The 15127-nt window shown below is 44.2% G+C and overlaps 1 protein-coding gene across 5 annotated transcripts in view; it reads right to left on the minus strand.

Moving 5' to 3' along the window:
• The window catches only part of PRPS2 (phosphoribosyl pyrophosphate synthetase 2), a 66127-nt gene that overhangs the window by 27530 nt on the left and 23470 nt on the right, over positions 1 to 15127 (minus strand). The gene's annotated exons all lie outside the window — the stretch shown is intronic.

Raw genomic sequence — 15127 nt, forward strand, 5'->3', positions numbered from 1 at the left:
GAACGATTCAGGGCACAGCGCTCATTCAAAATATATGCCAACTTGTTGTGTGCACAAACTACTTTTTATTTTACCCCATTAAAATGCACATATTTGGAAACTATTCAGAATCTTTTAAAATGTGTGTGTTATATAAAAATGTGTACACTGTGTGAACGTGTACACACACACACACACACACACACACACACAGAAAGAAGGAGAGCCAGGATTCAAAGTGAGAGAGAAAGACAGAAGAGAAGGGGGATGAGTAGAGGTAGACGGGCGATAGATAACAGCCATGTGGACAGGGAGAGGGGAGAAAATCTGGACAGTGTGAGCCTCAAAAAGGAGCGAAAAGTAAGAGAGGGGGGGGGGGGAATAGGAAAGGTTCAGTTGCGGCAGATAGGGGTGGAGGTGTGGGGCTCCTGCTCTGCCATCAGGGCGAGGAGTGTGGGAGAAAGAGAGGTCACCATAAGAGAGGGCAGCTTCCAGAGCAGAGTGAGACTGAGTGAGCCAAGTCTCAGTTATAGCAAAGAGAAACAGAGAGTGAGAGAAAAAGAAGTCATGCACAGAGAGGAACTTGTTAGAGAGGGAGCAAGCATTTCAAAGGGCACAGGAGGATGGGAGAGAGGACGGAGGGTGAGAGGGGATGGGTATGATGTTAGAGTGGCTCACACCAGGGGGAGTGGAAGTTGCATGGGCGAGGACGAGAGAAAGTAGAAATAAGGCAGGGACTAGGATTGGGAGAGATGTCCCCAGAAGCAAGGAGGAGAAGCATGGAAAGAAAGAATGTGTGAGGATGATTTGTAGGGGTATTGTACTCGGTTACTTAATTGATCAATGATATAGAATAATAAATAGTGTTTTAGTGTTATTCTTAATATAAAAAAAAGGTAGAGAAGACACGTAATCAGACGCTTACAGTCCTGGTGCTGATGCAGTCAAACCTCTCCAAACATTTGGCCCACATGTTAAAATCTATTTCTAATAAGGGGTGTTTAAAACCAGAGACAGAACATAAAACACAGACAGAGCTCAGTTTTAGAACATCCAGTGAAACTCATACACGGTACAGTGCCCAAATATATATGTATAAATATCTATTAAGTAAAATGGTCTTTTACTGTAGTTTGACATTTTTGGCCAAAATTGTTGTAAGCCCCTGAGCCAACGGCACGGCAGACCACATTTCAGGGGTCCCTAACGCTAATAAAAATTCTTAATAACCTGTGTAATAACAGGAAGAATGATTTATAGTAAATCTGTCAATATTAGTTGCAAAGTTCTAAGTCTGATTGAAGCTTTTATTAACCTGTACATTACCAGGAAAAGCACTCTGTATTAGAGTTGTCACAACCAAGCAAGCCAGTTCCCCTGAGTGGAAGATGCTATGGAGTCAGCCCTTAACCATTTAAATATGGGAGGGGGTGAGCTTCAATTAGGTAGGAGGTTGCCACCCTCCAAACAGCCAAGACTAGCTGAACAAGAATTGTAAAACATACTGGACACCTAACAAGCTCCTATTGAACCCCCCAAATAACCACAACATTTATATAAGTATATGAGTGTCACAGAGGAGTGCTACTGAGCATGGCAATATATATTTAAAACCAGAGACAGAACATAAAACACAGACAGAGCTCAGTTTTAGAACATCCAGTGAAACTCATATACGGTACAGTGCCTAAATATATATGTATAAATATCTATTAAGTAAAATGGTCTTTTACTGTAGTTTGACATTTTTGGCAGTATGATAGTGACAAATCTAATACAGAGTGCTTTTCCTGGTAATATACAGGTTAATAAAAGCTTCAATCAGACTTAGAATTATGCAACTAATTTTGACAGATTTATTATAAACCATTCTTCCTGGTAATGCACAGGTTATTAAGAATTTATATTAGTGTTAGGGACCCTTGAGATGTGGTCTGCCGTGTAGTGGCTCAGAGGCTACAACACTTTGGCCAAAATGTTAAACTACAGTAAAAGACCATTTTACTTAATAGATATTTATACATATATATTTAGGCACTGTACCGTGTATGATTTTCACTGGATGTGCTAAAACTGAGCTTTGTCTGTGTTTTATGTGCTGTCTCTGGTTTTAAATATATATTGCCATGCTCAGTAGCACTCCTCTGTGACACTCATATGCTTATATATATGTTATGGTTATTTTGGGGGTTCAATAGGAGCTTGTTACGTGTCCAGTATATTTTACAATTCTTGTTCAGCTAGTCCTGGCTGATTGGAGGTTGGCAACCTCCTACTTAATTTAAGCTCACCCCCTCCCACATTTAAATGGTTAAGGGCTCACTCCATAGCATCTTCCACACAGGGGAACTTGTTTGCTTGCAGGATGGTTGTGACATCTCTAATACAGAGTGCTTTTCCTGGTAATGTACAGGTTAATAAATGCTTCAATCAGACTTAGAACTTTGCAACTAATATTGACAGATTTACTATAAATCATTCTTCCTGTTATTACACAGGTTATTAAGAATTTATATTAGCGTTAGGGACCCCTGAATTGTGGTCTGCCGTGACGTTGGCTCAGGGGCTTACAACAATTTTGGTCAAAAATGTCAAACTAAAAGACCATTTTACTTAATAGATATTTATACATATATATTTAGGCACTGTACCGTGTATGAGTTTCACTGGATGTTCTAAAACTGAGCTCTGTCTGTGTTTTATGTGCTGTCTCTGGTTTTAAATATATATTGCCATGCTCAGTAGCACTCCTCTGTGACACTCATATGCTTATATATATGTTGTGGTTAATTTGGGGGTTCAATAGGAGCTTGTTAGGTGTCCAGTATGTTTTATAATAAGGGGTGTTGTATCAATAAAGGACAAAAAACTGATATATCTGGAGCACACAAACTGCACCAAAGTGTTTTTTTTTTGTTTGTTTATAAATATGGTGCCGGTTATATACTGTACCCTGGTTTTGGCTCAAATTTTGATTGGAGACTTTGGTAAATCACTAAGTGCTTTAAGGGTATATACCAAAATCAAAGTTTCTAAAACGTTGAATATTTTTTTTTATCTTTAATTCTTTTCAGTGCAATTTATGTATTTACTGTTGCACACATTTTTCTCTTTTTAAATTCAGTTAATAAACTCAATAAAATAAACACTAAAAAGGAAATGGATGTCTGCAACACATTGCTGAATCTTTACCACTGAAGGAGTTAACCTTTTCATTTAAAATATAACCAATTTTCATACAACACACAATGGTATGGGAGTCGCTTAGACATCAAGATAAATATATTTCACATGCCCAGATCTCTTACTCATCATAAAATCTATTCCTCTCAAAGCTGAAAAATGACCTACAGTACATTCTAAGGGAAAGAACTGTGGAGATTAAGCAAACCTTTTTCAAATAGAAAGTTAAAGCAGCAGAACTGGGTGACACTATTTTATTTTAAATAGATTTAAAGCAGGGGGTCCCTGGAGCTGAAATTAACACGGTTCAGCTTCGGAGACCCCTGCTTCAGTACAATTAATAATATATATATAAAAAAGTTATTCTATTTTTATAGAAGTGCCACGCCCCCCAAAAAACCTTGTGCCCCCAATTTGCACACCCCTGTTCTACAGCAGTGGTGCGCAAACTGGGGGGCGCGGGGGTTTACAGAGGCCCCGCGCGTTTCCCGAAGGCACTTAAATTAAGTGCCGGGGAAGCGGCGACAGCCTCTGAAAAAACTGCAATTACTGTGGCTCTGGCGGCTTCTGGAGACGTGTCACCATGGCAACGCGGCGCCAAATGACGCTGCGAGGTAATGTGACGTCACCGAGGATGAGAGGTAAAATGAGGGGGGCGAGGACAAAGGGGGAAACAGCGGCAGGGGAAAAAAAAAAAAAGAAGAAGATTGCGCTCCCCTGTTAAAGGTACGGTATGGTTCAGGAACAAAGAGCACATTACTACAGCATTTTAATGCAGTGTGTAAGTTAGCCCTAAAAAAAGTAGCATATATTTAATATTTCGTGGTAGAACAGGTATTTATTTTGAGGGTTTTAGGCCTAAATGTGTAGGGGGGGCGGGAGGGGTGGAGGTTTATTGTTCTATTTATCCAGAATTTTTTAAAGACCCAAAAAGGAGTTCAATGTAGATGTAATAGGGTGTACAGTATTTTCGGGCCCTCATAGGTCTCTGTGATTCACTATGGACGTAATCGTACACCACCAAATCTATTAGGAACTGTCTTTTTGGTCCATGAAATACATCACAACAACCTATGACAGATCTATACTTCTCCAGAAAGAATTTTGTTGCAAGCTCCTGCACACTTAAGTGTATTCATGAAAAGGTTACAATAAAGACAGAAGCTTCAACCCTACAGGGACTGAAAGTAAATACTACAATAATGGTTAAAAGAAGGTCGAGCAGAAATGTAAAACATTTGCCATATACAGTACTAGCTTTTGTATTACTGTAATATTGATTGAATATATTGTCTAAAAAATAAACATTGTAATGGGGGGAGGGGTGTCCAGAGGTCTCTCTGGGGCTGGGGGGGAGGGGGGTGCCCGGAGGTCTCTCTGGGGCAGGGGAGGGGGTGTCCGGGGGTCTCTCTGTGGTGTTGTATCCAAGGGTCTCTCTGTGGTAAGGGGTGGGGTGTCCGAGGGCCTCTCTGGGTCGGGGTTCTCACCGGGATGGGGGGGTGTCCAGAGGTCTCTTGGGGGGGGGTTATCTAGGAGTCTCTCTTTGTCCGGGGGTCTCTCTGGGGCAGGGGGGGGTGTATCCGTGGGTCTCTCTGGGAGGAGGGGGTGTCCGGGGGTCTCTCTAGGAGGAGGGGGTCTCTCAGGGGCAGGGGGGGGGGGTTGTCCAGGGGTCTCTCTGGGGGTTATGTCCGGGGGCCTCTTTGGGGGTTGTGCCTGGGGATCTCTTTGGGAGTTGTGCCTGGGGGTCTCTTTGGGGGGTGTCCTGGGGTCTCCCTGGGGGGGGGGAGGGGCAGGGTTCTGGGGCAGAGGGGGTGTCCTGGGGTCTATCAGTAATAGGGGGGGGTCAAGGGGTGTATTTAGGTCCGGCGCTAATATGCGCCGTTACTTTGCAGGGACTTGCGGAACTGAGTCTCTCTGGTGCGGGGGTCGTGAGGTCTCTCTGTGACAGGGGAGGGGGGGTACCCGGGTGTCTCCGGGTGTGTGTATGGGGCGGGGGTTATACGGGGGGGGTGTTTGTGTCCGGTGCCGTAACTTGCAGGGACTTGCGTAGTCTCTCTGGTGCAGTAGTGGGGTTTTCTCGAGGTCTCTCTGGGGCGGGGGGGGGGGGGGGGCGGGGGGGGGGGGGGGCGGGGGTACCCGGGTGTCATTGTGTGGCGGGGGTATCCGGGTGTGTGTATGGTGCGGGGTTATCCGGGGGGGTGTTTGTGTCCGGCGCTTGACTTTGCAGGGACTTGCGGAACTCTGGTGCGGGGTCTGGGGGTCTCTCTGGGTCTGGCGGTGAGAGCCGGGGTATTAGCAAGGCTGCTTGAAAGGCGCCCTCCCCCCTGCTGGCACAAACACGCCCCCATCCCTTAATAGGTACGCCTCCCACCCCTCTGCTCCTGCAGTAAGAAATTTGCTGGACATTAGAATGTCCATAACTTGGGGGATGAGCGACATTGGAAGGTCAAAATAGTTGCGTTGACCTACAAATCCACCGCAGAATGTGCCGTGAAAGTTTTGTGGTGCTACATGGCGCCGTTTGTGAGATTTCGATGCTTCTGGCATACAAACGAACGGAAAACGGAATCCAACTTAGAATTATAGTATAGATAACATCATTACATATTACGCAGAATCCAGTTTACCAAGTTTCAGGGCAGAAGCCCCCTATTTTTTTAAAAGCTCAGATGAAGAGGCTCATGCCGAGAAATAGGTTATCCTGCCCTCAGCAATCATGATGTAACAAATAGCAAATACTTTATTTACCCTTCAGTACAAATGCATCAGGTACAACCCTGCACTGAAGTTTTTTTCATTGTAATTATTTTTTGGGGGTTATGTAGTGTTCAAACTGTATCCACCTTCCCCATGTTCTGTTTACTATTACATTTTACATAGAAATCACTGTAACAAAAATAAAATGTTCGATAACATTTCACAAGCCGTGACTTCAACTCCTGGTAAAAGCAAGATAGGCAGGTAAGAAACAGACGTACTTAATATAAGACATTAACATATTAACATCTCTGATGTTGTGCTATGCCCACCTCATGCCCTTTCCCATACCACACGTCTCCCAACATACTGTACCACTTAAATTGCAAGGTCAGAGTATGGCCTGGTTTTGTTTCATGCAGTTCCCCTCGGTTTATATAGGATAACCCTGCATTATGTCTAGTAAATGATGGTCTGTAAAGCACTGGTGCTATGTAAACACATGAAGGAAAGTGTGTGGAAATGGTTAGTAAACAGCAGGAGCTGAGAATTTACCATGGTTGTGTAAACAAGAACAGGGTGAACAGGGTAACTAGAAAGCAATGCACAGGTCCTTTTGTTTAATATTCTGGTAATGGTTAAGGCTACAGTCCCGATGCACGCACACCTGGTGTCCTGGCAGCATGTGCACAGTGCTTCACCGCGATCTGCAGTCATCTTTTTTAGGCGCGCGGGGGCGTGGCCATGACAGTAAGACCATTAGCTTGGTGTGGTTTGTGTTGTATGAGGACAGCAGCAGAACTACATCTCCAGCACTCCATGCCGCTACGTCAGGGATTGAGTGCAGGGATTCTTCAAAAGACTGGCACAAAATCTGTGGTGCTGTTCTTGGGCACAGCTGGTATAATTGGGTAGTTTCAGCGCTCTGTTAATTAATGATGGATGGCACCATGAGGAAGACTTTATTTCCTGCTTTTGGAGCACCAAGCATGAATACAAAACAGAGGGCAAATAATCAATAGCACTTGATTATCTGCCACCTATTTATTCTAGATGTTTATGGGGGCTGGCACCCCTTCAAATATTCCAAATTGCACAATACAGGCAGCTGAAACGGAGAGCTGGGAATTTACAGCATCACAATTCACAGCTCCTGCCCAGAGTTTAAACATCCTCTGATTGGCTCCCTGGCACACCACGTGACACGTAGCCGCACGCAAACACAATCCTGTTGTATCTGCTGCTGGCTGACGCGTCACAGTATGCAGTGACCCAGGAAGCGAGGAGTCACCGGGGACTGCTAGGAGGAGGTGAGGGGCTGGCGAGAGGCGCACACTACGCCGGCTGCAGCGGGGACCTAGCCTTAAATTCAGTTGCTGGAGATCCCAACCCATATCCAAAGCTGAAGCACTTTACAATATCCTCGTAGTGATTTCAAAATCAGAGCTGCTCTGCAAAACGATTTGGAGAGAAAAGGTTTTGTAAGCACAATGCACAGTAGTCATTGACATTTCAGATCCAGGTCTCTAAATTAGGCCAAATGGTAGTAATCCTCTTGCTGGAATGTAATGTTTGGAATGCTGCTTTGTGTTTTCTCCTCTCATTCACATTGTATTGGCAGGTCCCAAGTGTTACCATTGCACAAATATTACTGGGCTAAGCATCCTGTGATATACTACTGCAGGAAGATTTCAACATACGTTCATGTTGCAAAGTATTTGGGGCAAGGATCCTCTTCCATGTTTGCGTTTACATGTCAGACCCCATGTGTACAAAACACACACAAAAAAAAATGGAGTTTGACCTGTCTCCCCCACCATGTGAACCACTGACTTGAGATTCTGGCCATAGGTTTATGCTGAGGATATTATGAGGGGAGGTGGAGGCAGATTAAGAAGACAAAAACCCTAAAGAAATTAAATGTATCAAGTCCTAACACACCTGGCCACCTATATTTGAGCTGATATTGTAAAGACTAGTTAAGGACCATACTAAAATAATACAACACAAGCTCATCTGGGCAGGTACTGCGTCAGTGTATATGTATATATTTTTTTAAACTGTGCACTATACTGTAATTGTGAAGGGCTTTGAGTCTCATTGGGAGAAAAGCGCTATATGAAATAAAGTTATTAAAATCCTATTTAAGATGTTTATTCAAAATGTTGGAATGGTTTGGGACGAGTTACCAGTTATTTCATAGAGAATTCACATCAGTCCTAATACTGTATGATGTTCCATAAAAATAACTGGTTACCATTTTAGCAAATCTACTGCCTACAGTAACAGTAAAATGTGATACAGATGGAAAAAAGTAGGTAAAACATAATTTCTTAAAGTTAATCAATGGCTTGTAGGCAACACAACTTTCAATAAAGGGTAAATGCCAACAGCCCCAAATGATAAAACGAAAAGCAAGTTTAAGTACTAGCAGCAGTATTTGTGCTGAAGATACTGTATGTAAATTATTTATGTCGGGGCTCTCTGCAATTAGTTTTCCCAAATGGACCGGATCAATAATTTTTTTAGGAGAAGGACCACAAGAATATTGTAATGCAGTTTCGTATATACATGTAAAATGATGATACTTCAATGTTTTACAAGCATTTAATAACATCTGTACATTAATTACCTCAGTTTGCAAGCGAGTTTCAGTATGAAAAATTGTACTTCATTGTCTGAGCAACTACAATGAAATGATCATGAACAGAAAGTCTAATGGCCACACCAAAGCAGTGGCTGCAGGTCTCCAGTTAGAGCCCTGCTGTCGGTCATAGGTATGATACCTTTCAATGGAACAACAAGAATTATATTCTGCACACCTTGCAAGGTCCAACAGGAGGACTCATTAAGAAAACAGTGATTTCAAAAATCCCCCATTCAGGAAGACCTGTTGTAATGTAGGTCAATCTAAGGTATCACAACCTACTGTATAACAACCATTTGTAGAAGCTTTTCCACAGAATGTCCTTGTATAATTGCTCAAAATACCCAAACCTATTTCCAGCCTTATGGACAGGAGAGAATATGCTCAATGGCATCTTTCCTTTTTTTTTTTTAACCATTACATATCATTTGGTTCCCAGCATAAATGTTAGGTACTGTATTTTCTATTCTACAGCAGCATTAGAGGTTGCTGCAGCTGTTTTAGTATTTAGCCAAATATATAAAAATAGAATAGACAAAGAAATCATAACACTATCTATAGTATACAAACATTACCCAATCAGAACAAGACTGTTCATAAAAGATGCACGCAGTTTTAATTAGACATTTCACACACTGATAGTTGCCTAAAGCAACAAACAGAGAGAAAAATAACCAACAGTCGTATAGATTGGGGGAGGGGAAGAAAACATATCCTCCAAATTCATTTTATTTATTACTATAGATATAGGGAGAGGGGAGAGGAGGACAGGGGGAGAGGGGGACAGGGACTAAAACAAAAAAGGTGCAAAGAATGACAAGACCAATGAGAGAGGATCAGAGAGCGACAAAAGAAAGCAATATCCCTGCATTAAAAAATTTTTTGCAAGTATTATATTCCATTATGTGGGGAAACGTCTAGTCAAATGGAATATTTTGAAGGCCCAACCCTTAAACCTTGCTTTTGCACCGAGTACATCTCGGGGGAGCCCCAAAGCAAAATAATAGTTTTGGAAACACTGATTTAGCCTGTTCTTCACATGACTTGGTACATAACTATTCTTTTATGTAGTCAGTATGTCATCTTGTATAAAATTCCCTATTTTCATTGCCCTTAAAAAATAACCCTTACTTTTGAAGCAGATACAATGTCTTTCTTCTGATCTTAAAGTGTTACTTAAATTTAACGGGCACTCTTCAAATGAACGGGCACTCTTCAAATGAAAACAAAAAACGTGTTTTTAAACTTGACAGCAACAAAGTGGCTAAACAGAACAGATATATATGTTGATGGATCCCTGCAACAATAATATATAATATATAGGCTATTTTTCTGGCACCATTTAGTAGTGATAGAGTTTAAATTCATTTAATCAACTAGTTGGGTTATTCATTGTGTTTGATGTGAATAACACGAATATTGATATTATGTTTTTTTGATGTTGTAAACCTCCGTTTTGAGGCGAATCAGCAATTTGGTTCAAGAATAGCTTTACGTCACCCAGCCTATTTCATTGGCTGTTCCTGACCAATCAGACAGCCCCTGACGAAGTCGCCTTTGCGTGATGAAACGCGTAGGGTTAGTGATGTCATCGCGTTGTGGGTGTGTCTACACGGAGTCCTGGATGTCCCTGCGATTTTACTAGCTACATTTCCAAACGCTGGCAAATATCTTGTGCAATAGCAGAGGACTTGGAGGCACTGATTGACTCAAGTCTCCAATCTGTGACAGAGGTTGGTGGTGGCTACAAGCTGTGTGTACCTTGCCCACCTGGGACCCTCTCACCCCCGCAGATGACCACATGCAGAGATTTCGCTCCCACGTATGGTTGCTTTTTTTAATCTTGTAAGTGCATTTCCTTTGGGCTGCAGTTTTTTAATAAATGTACTCTTTTGTTTAAACAGTTACATGCTATGGAGCTTGCGCTTCTGTTTGTCTTTTGTTCTTAGATTCATAGTGGTTGGCTATACCACTTTTATCTGAAGCTGCAAAGACGCTCCCTGGATCACAAATTGGGATCTGTATCTCTCTGGATTTGTTCAAGTGGAACATTGATTTTGGACTTAGTTTTTTTCACAATCAAACATTATGGTTTGTAGTTAAATTTAGTTTATAAAGTGTGTTGATTCGTATTAGGTTTTGCAGTGATTCATATAAATTATCATTTTATATATAGTCACTGTTATCCACCTGAGCGCTACATAATTTTGAAGATAGAGATTAGAGATAGAGATATATAATACAGTATATAATTTATGTGTGTGCTGCATACCTTATTGCCTGCGTAAAATATTTGGTGTATTTTAGTGTTAAAAATGCCTCAGGAACGGAACCTTTCATTTAAACAGTGTTCCTATGGGAAAACGTGTTTCGCTTTAAGACGTTTCGCTATCCAACGCCATTTTGAGTAACGCATTGTGTCGGACACACACACACAGGTGGTATTACAATATACTCCAATGTGGCCATTATAAGCAGAACACTTTCAATTACAGAAAATGGGAGCTTTTGCCCAATAATGGTGCAACCGGTTGTTTGTCCCCCCCCCTCCAAAAAAAATCATTGCTATTTGGGACCTTGTACTGTAGGTTTCTGGAATTTCTATTTTCAATAATTCTTTCGGTGTTTCCATAGATCTCCCTACTAGATATATCTCTGGCCTAAAGAGCAACACACCCCCTCCCATGGCAGAGAGTGATTTAAACAATACAGTGTTCTTTTAATATTTAGCATAATATTTTTGGAGATCACATGCAGATAATTATTGAAGCAATGTAGACTATTTTGGCACTAAATCTCATAAGTGAGAGGTATACTGCATGTGGTATTTTCACAGGTTACCCCCTACGTGTATGGCAGTGAAACAAATTATGCAAAAGCAGGGCTTTTTTTTGTCCTGCAAGCATGTGGGAACTATTTGCATAGTTAGTTTTTCCTATCTGGGGCAGTTAAACAAACCAGAATAAACAAATGTTGTTTAGGTAGAACTGGACCGAGCCAGACGTCTGGGTACTTATAAGGCCACAACTTAAAGCTGCAGTTCAGTCTATATCCTGCATGTGTGTTTTTTTTTAATAAATCAGTTCTGTAGTAAGAAAAAATACTTTTAGCATTTTCGGTTTTAAAAAAACAACTTTGAAAGACCAATTTTCTTGTATTCTATTTTAACAAGCATTTGCTAAGGCACTGCCCCTTCATGGCCTGTCACAAACCCAGGCACACCCCTTTGTCAGCACTGCCCTCCCTCTCTCTAAACGTGCACTAGCATCTGGTCACATGATCTTGGTCACATGATCTTCCTCATACAGTAGTACATTCAAGGAAGCTGGAGAAAAGGGATCAGCCATGCATAGCAGCTCGGATAGGCGATTTCAAACTTATTACAGTGTTTATTCCATTCATTGCACGTGTATATAATGTAAAATTGTAATAATTCCATTTATAGCAAACGTGTATATGTGAATATTATTTAGATGTATATGTATGTTACTGAAATGTGGAGTGAGTGTGTAGGTAAATACACACAATACACTTCCACTGCATATATATATATATATATATATATATATTATATATATATATATATATATATATATTATATATATTATATATGTATGTATATGTGAAGTTATGTGAGTAAAAAAGTGACAAAAACCCTCCATAGCAAGGCAAATAGCAAATGGAAATATTACTGTATGCTCATTTGTATGTATATATATATTTATATACACACACACTTCAAATACGGATAGTGATTCACGTAAATGATATATATATTCACTTTCTGGGAGTATAAGAGTGACTGTCCTGTTGTTCCTTTTTTTGTATCCATCATTGAATGGTATGCACCCTCTCTTTACGTTTATTTTATACTAGCTGAGAGACCCGGCGTTGCCCGGGATGTAATGTTCCCGCTCCTCTCTCTCTCCTCACCCCTCCCCCTCTCTCTGTTTGTCCCCCATTCACATCAATCCAGTTCCCCCCCTCCCTCCTTTACAGCTTCATGCAGTGTGTGTGCGTCAGTCATTGTGTGTGCGTCAGTCAGTCAGTGTGTGTGCGCGCGCGTCAGTGAGTCTGACGCAGAAACACAAACACACACACAGACTGACTGACGCACACACACACACAGTCAGTGTGTGCGTGTGTGTGTGCCTCAGTCAGTCAGTGTGGTGCGTGCGGCAGTCAGTCAGTCATTCAGTCAGTGTGTGGGTGTGGGGGTGTGCGCGCGCGCGCGCGTCAGTAAGTGTGTGTGTGTCAGTCAGTGTGTGTGTGTGTGTCAGTCAGTGTGTGTCAGTCAGTGTGTGTGTGTCAGTGTGTGTGTGTGTCAGTGTGTGTGTGTGTGTGTCAGTGTATGTGTGTGTGTGTACCATTCATTGTGTGTGTGTGCGCGCGCGCGTCAGGTCTGTGTGTGTGCGCGCGTGGGTGTGGGGGTGTGCGCGCGTGCGTCAGTCAGTGTGTGTGTGTGTTTGTGTCAGTGTGTGTGTGTGTGTGTGTCAGTGTGTGTGTGTGTGTGTCAGTGTGTGTGTGTGTGTGTGTGTGTGTGTGCAGCAGTCAGTGTGTGTGTGTGCAGCAGTCAGTGTGTGTGTGTGCAGCAGTCAGTGGGTGTGTGTGCAGCAGTCAGTGTGTGTGTGTGTGTGTGCGCGCGTCAGTCTGTGTATGTGTGCGTGTGGCTGTGAGGGGTTGTGTGCATGCGGCTGTGAGGGGTTGTGTGCGTGCGTCAGTATGTATGTGTGTGTGTCAGTCAGTGCGTCAATCAGTCAGTGTGTGGTGTGTGTGTGTGCGTGCGTCAGTCAGTCAGTGCGTGCGTCAGTCAGTCAGTGTGTGTGTGCGTCAGTGTGTGTGCGTGCGTCAGTCAGGGTGTGTGCGTGCGTCAGTCAGGGTGTGTGCGTGCGGCTGTCAGTGTGTGTACGTGTGGCTGTCAGGGTTTGTGTGCGTGCGCCAGTCAGGGTTTGTGTGCGTGCGCCAGTCAGGGTTTGTGTGCGTACGCCAGTCAGGGTGTGTGTGCGTGCATCAGTCAGGGGTGTGTGCGTGCGTCAGTCAGGGTCTGTGCGTGCGTCACTCAGGGTGAGTGCGTGCGTCAGTCAGGGTGTGTGCGTGCGTCAAGTCAGGGGTGTGTGCGTGCGTCAGTCAGGGTGTGTGCGTGCGTCAGTCAGGTGTGTGAGTGCGTCAGTCAGGGTGTGTGCGTGCGTCAATCAAAGGGCAGGCGTGGGGGGGGGGGTGAAGGGCAGGGGTAGGGGGGGTGAAGGGCAGGGGTAGGGGTGGGTGAAGGGTAGGGGTGGGTGAAGGTCAGGGTTAGGGGGGTGAAGAGCAGGGGTAGTAGGGGGGGTGAAGGGCAGGGGTGGTGAAGGGCAGGGGTAGGGGGGGTGAAGGGCAGGGGTAGGGTGGGGTGAAAGTGAGGCACAAATTGTTGGCAGGAGTAAAATGTCCCTACACACACACACACACACACACACACAACGGGAGTGAGAGGTGGTGGAGAGTGGGACTGGCGCAGATCCGAGGCTGCTTGGCCCCCCAGCGGCTGGGGAGTTGGCGGCCGGGGGGGTAAGGGAGCGGGCGGGGGGGGGGGGGTAAGGGAGCAGGCGGGGGGGTGGTAAGGGAGCAGGCGGGGGGGTAAGGGAGCGGGCGGGGTGGGGGAGGGAGCGGGCGGGGGGGGGGGTAAGGGAGCAGGCGGGGGGGTAAGGGAGCGGGCGGGGGGGGTAAGGGAGCAGGCGGGGGGGTAAGGGAGCGGGCGGGGGGGGGGGAGGGAGCGGCGAGGGGGTAAGGGAGCTTTGGCGGCTGGGGTAGGAGGGCCGCGCTTACCCCCTTTGTGAGTGTTTGTATGATATAGATATATATGCACACGCACGCATATACATGCGCACGCGCACACATACACGTGCACACGCACACATACATGCACACACGTATACATGCGCACACGCACACATACATGCGCTCACGCACACATACATGCGCACACGCACACAAACATGCGCACACGCACACATAAACATGCACACACGTACACATAAACATGCACACACGTATACATGCGCACATAAACATGCGCAAACGCACATATATACACACACAAACATGCACACACGTATACATGCGTACACGCACATATACATGCGCACACGCACACATATGCACACGCACACAAACATGCGCACACGCACACGCACACATAAACATGCGCACACGCAAACATATACACTGTCGTGCGCATGTTTATGTGCGTTATACAGTATATTTATGGTATTGCTTGACCTGAGGAAGAGGAAAACTCTTGAAGCTTGTCCCATGACACAAATTGTTGGTCCAAATAAAAAAAAGGTAATAATAAATACTGAAGAACATATATATATATTTTTTTATATATATACTGTATGTATATATGTATATGTATGTATGGATATATAGCGAAGGTCAGCAGCCGGCAGCGGAGGGAGAGAAGGACGGCATCCTGCAGCGAAGCTTGACAGCGGCAGAGGACAGTAGCCGGCGGCGGAGGGAGAGAAGGACGGCATCCTGCAGCGAAGCTCGGCAGCGGCAGAGGACAGCAGCCGGCAGCGGAGGGAGAGAAGGACGGCATCCTGCAGCGAAGCTCGACAGCGGCAGAGGACAGTAGCCGGC

Source organism: Ascaphus truei, chromosome 3, assembly GCF_040206685.1.
Source record: "Ascaphus truei isolate aAscTru1 chromosome 3, aAscTru1.hap1, whole genome shotgun sequence".
Lineage (NCBI taxonomy): Eukaryota > Metazoa > Chordata > Amphibia > Anura > Ascaphidae > Ascaphus > Ascaphus truei.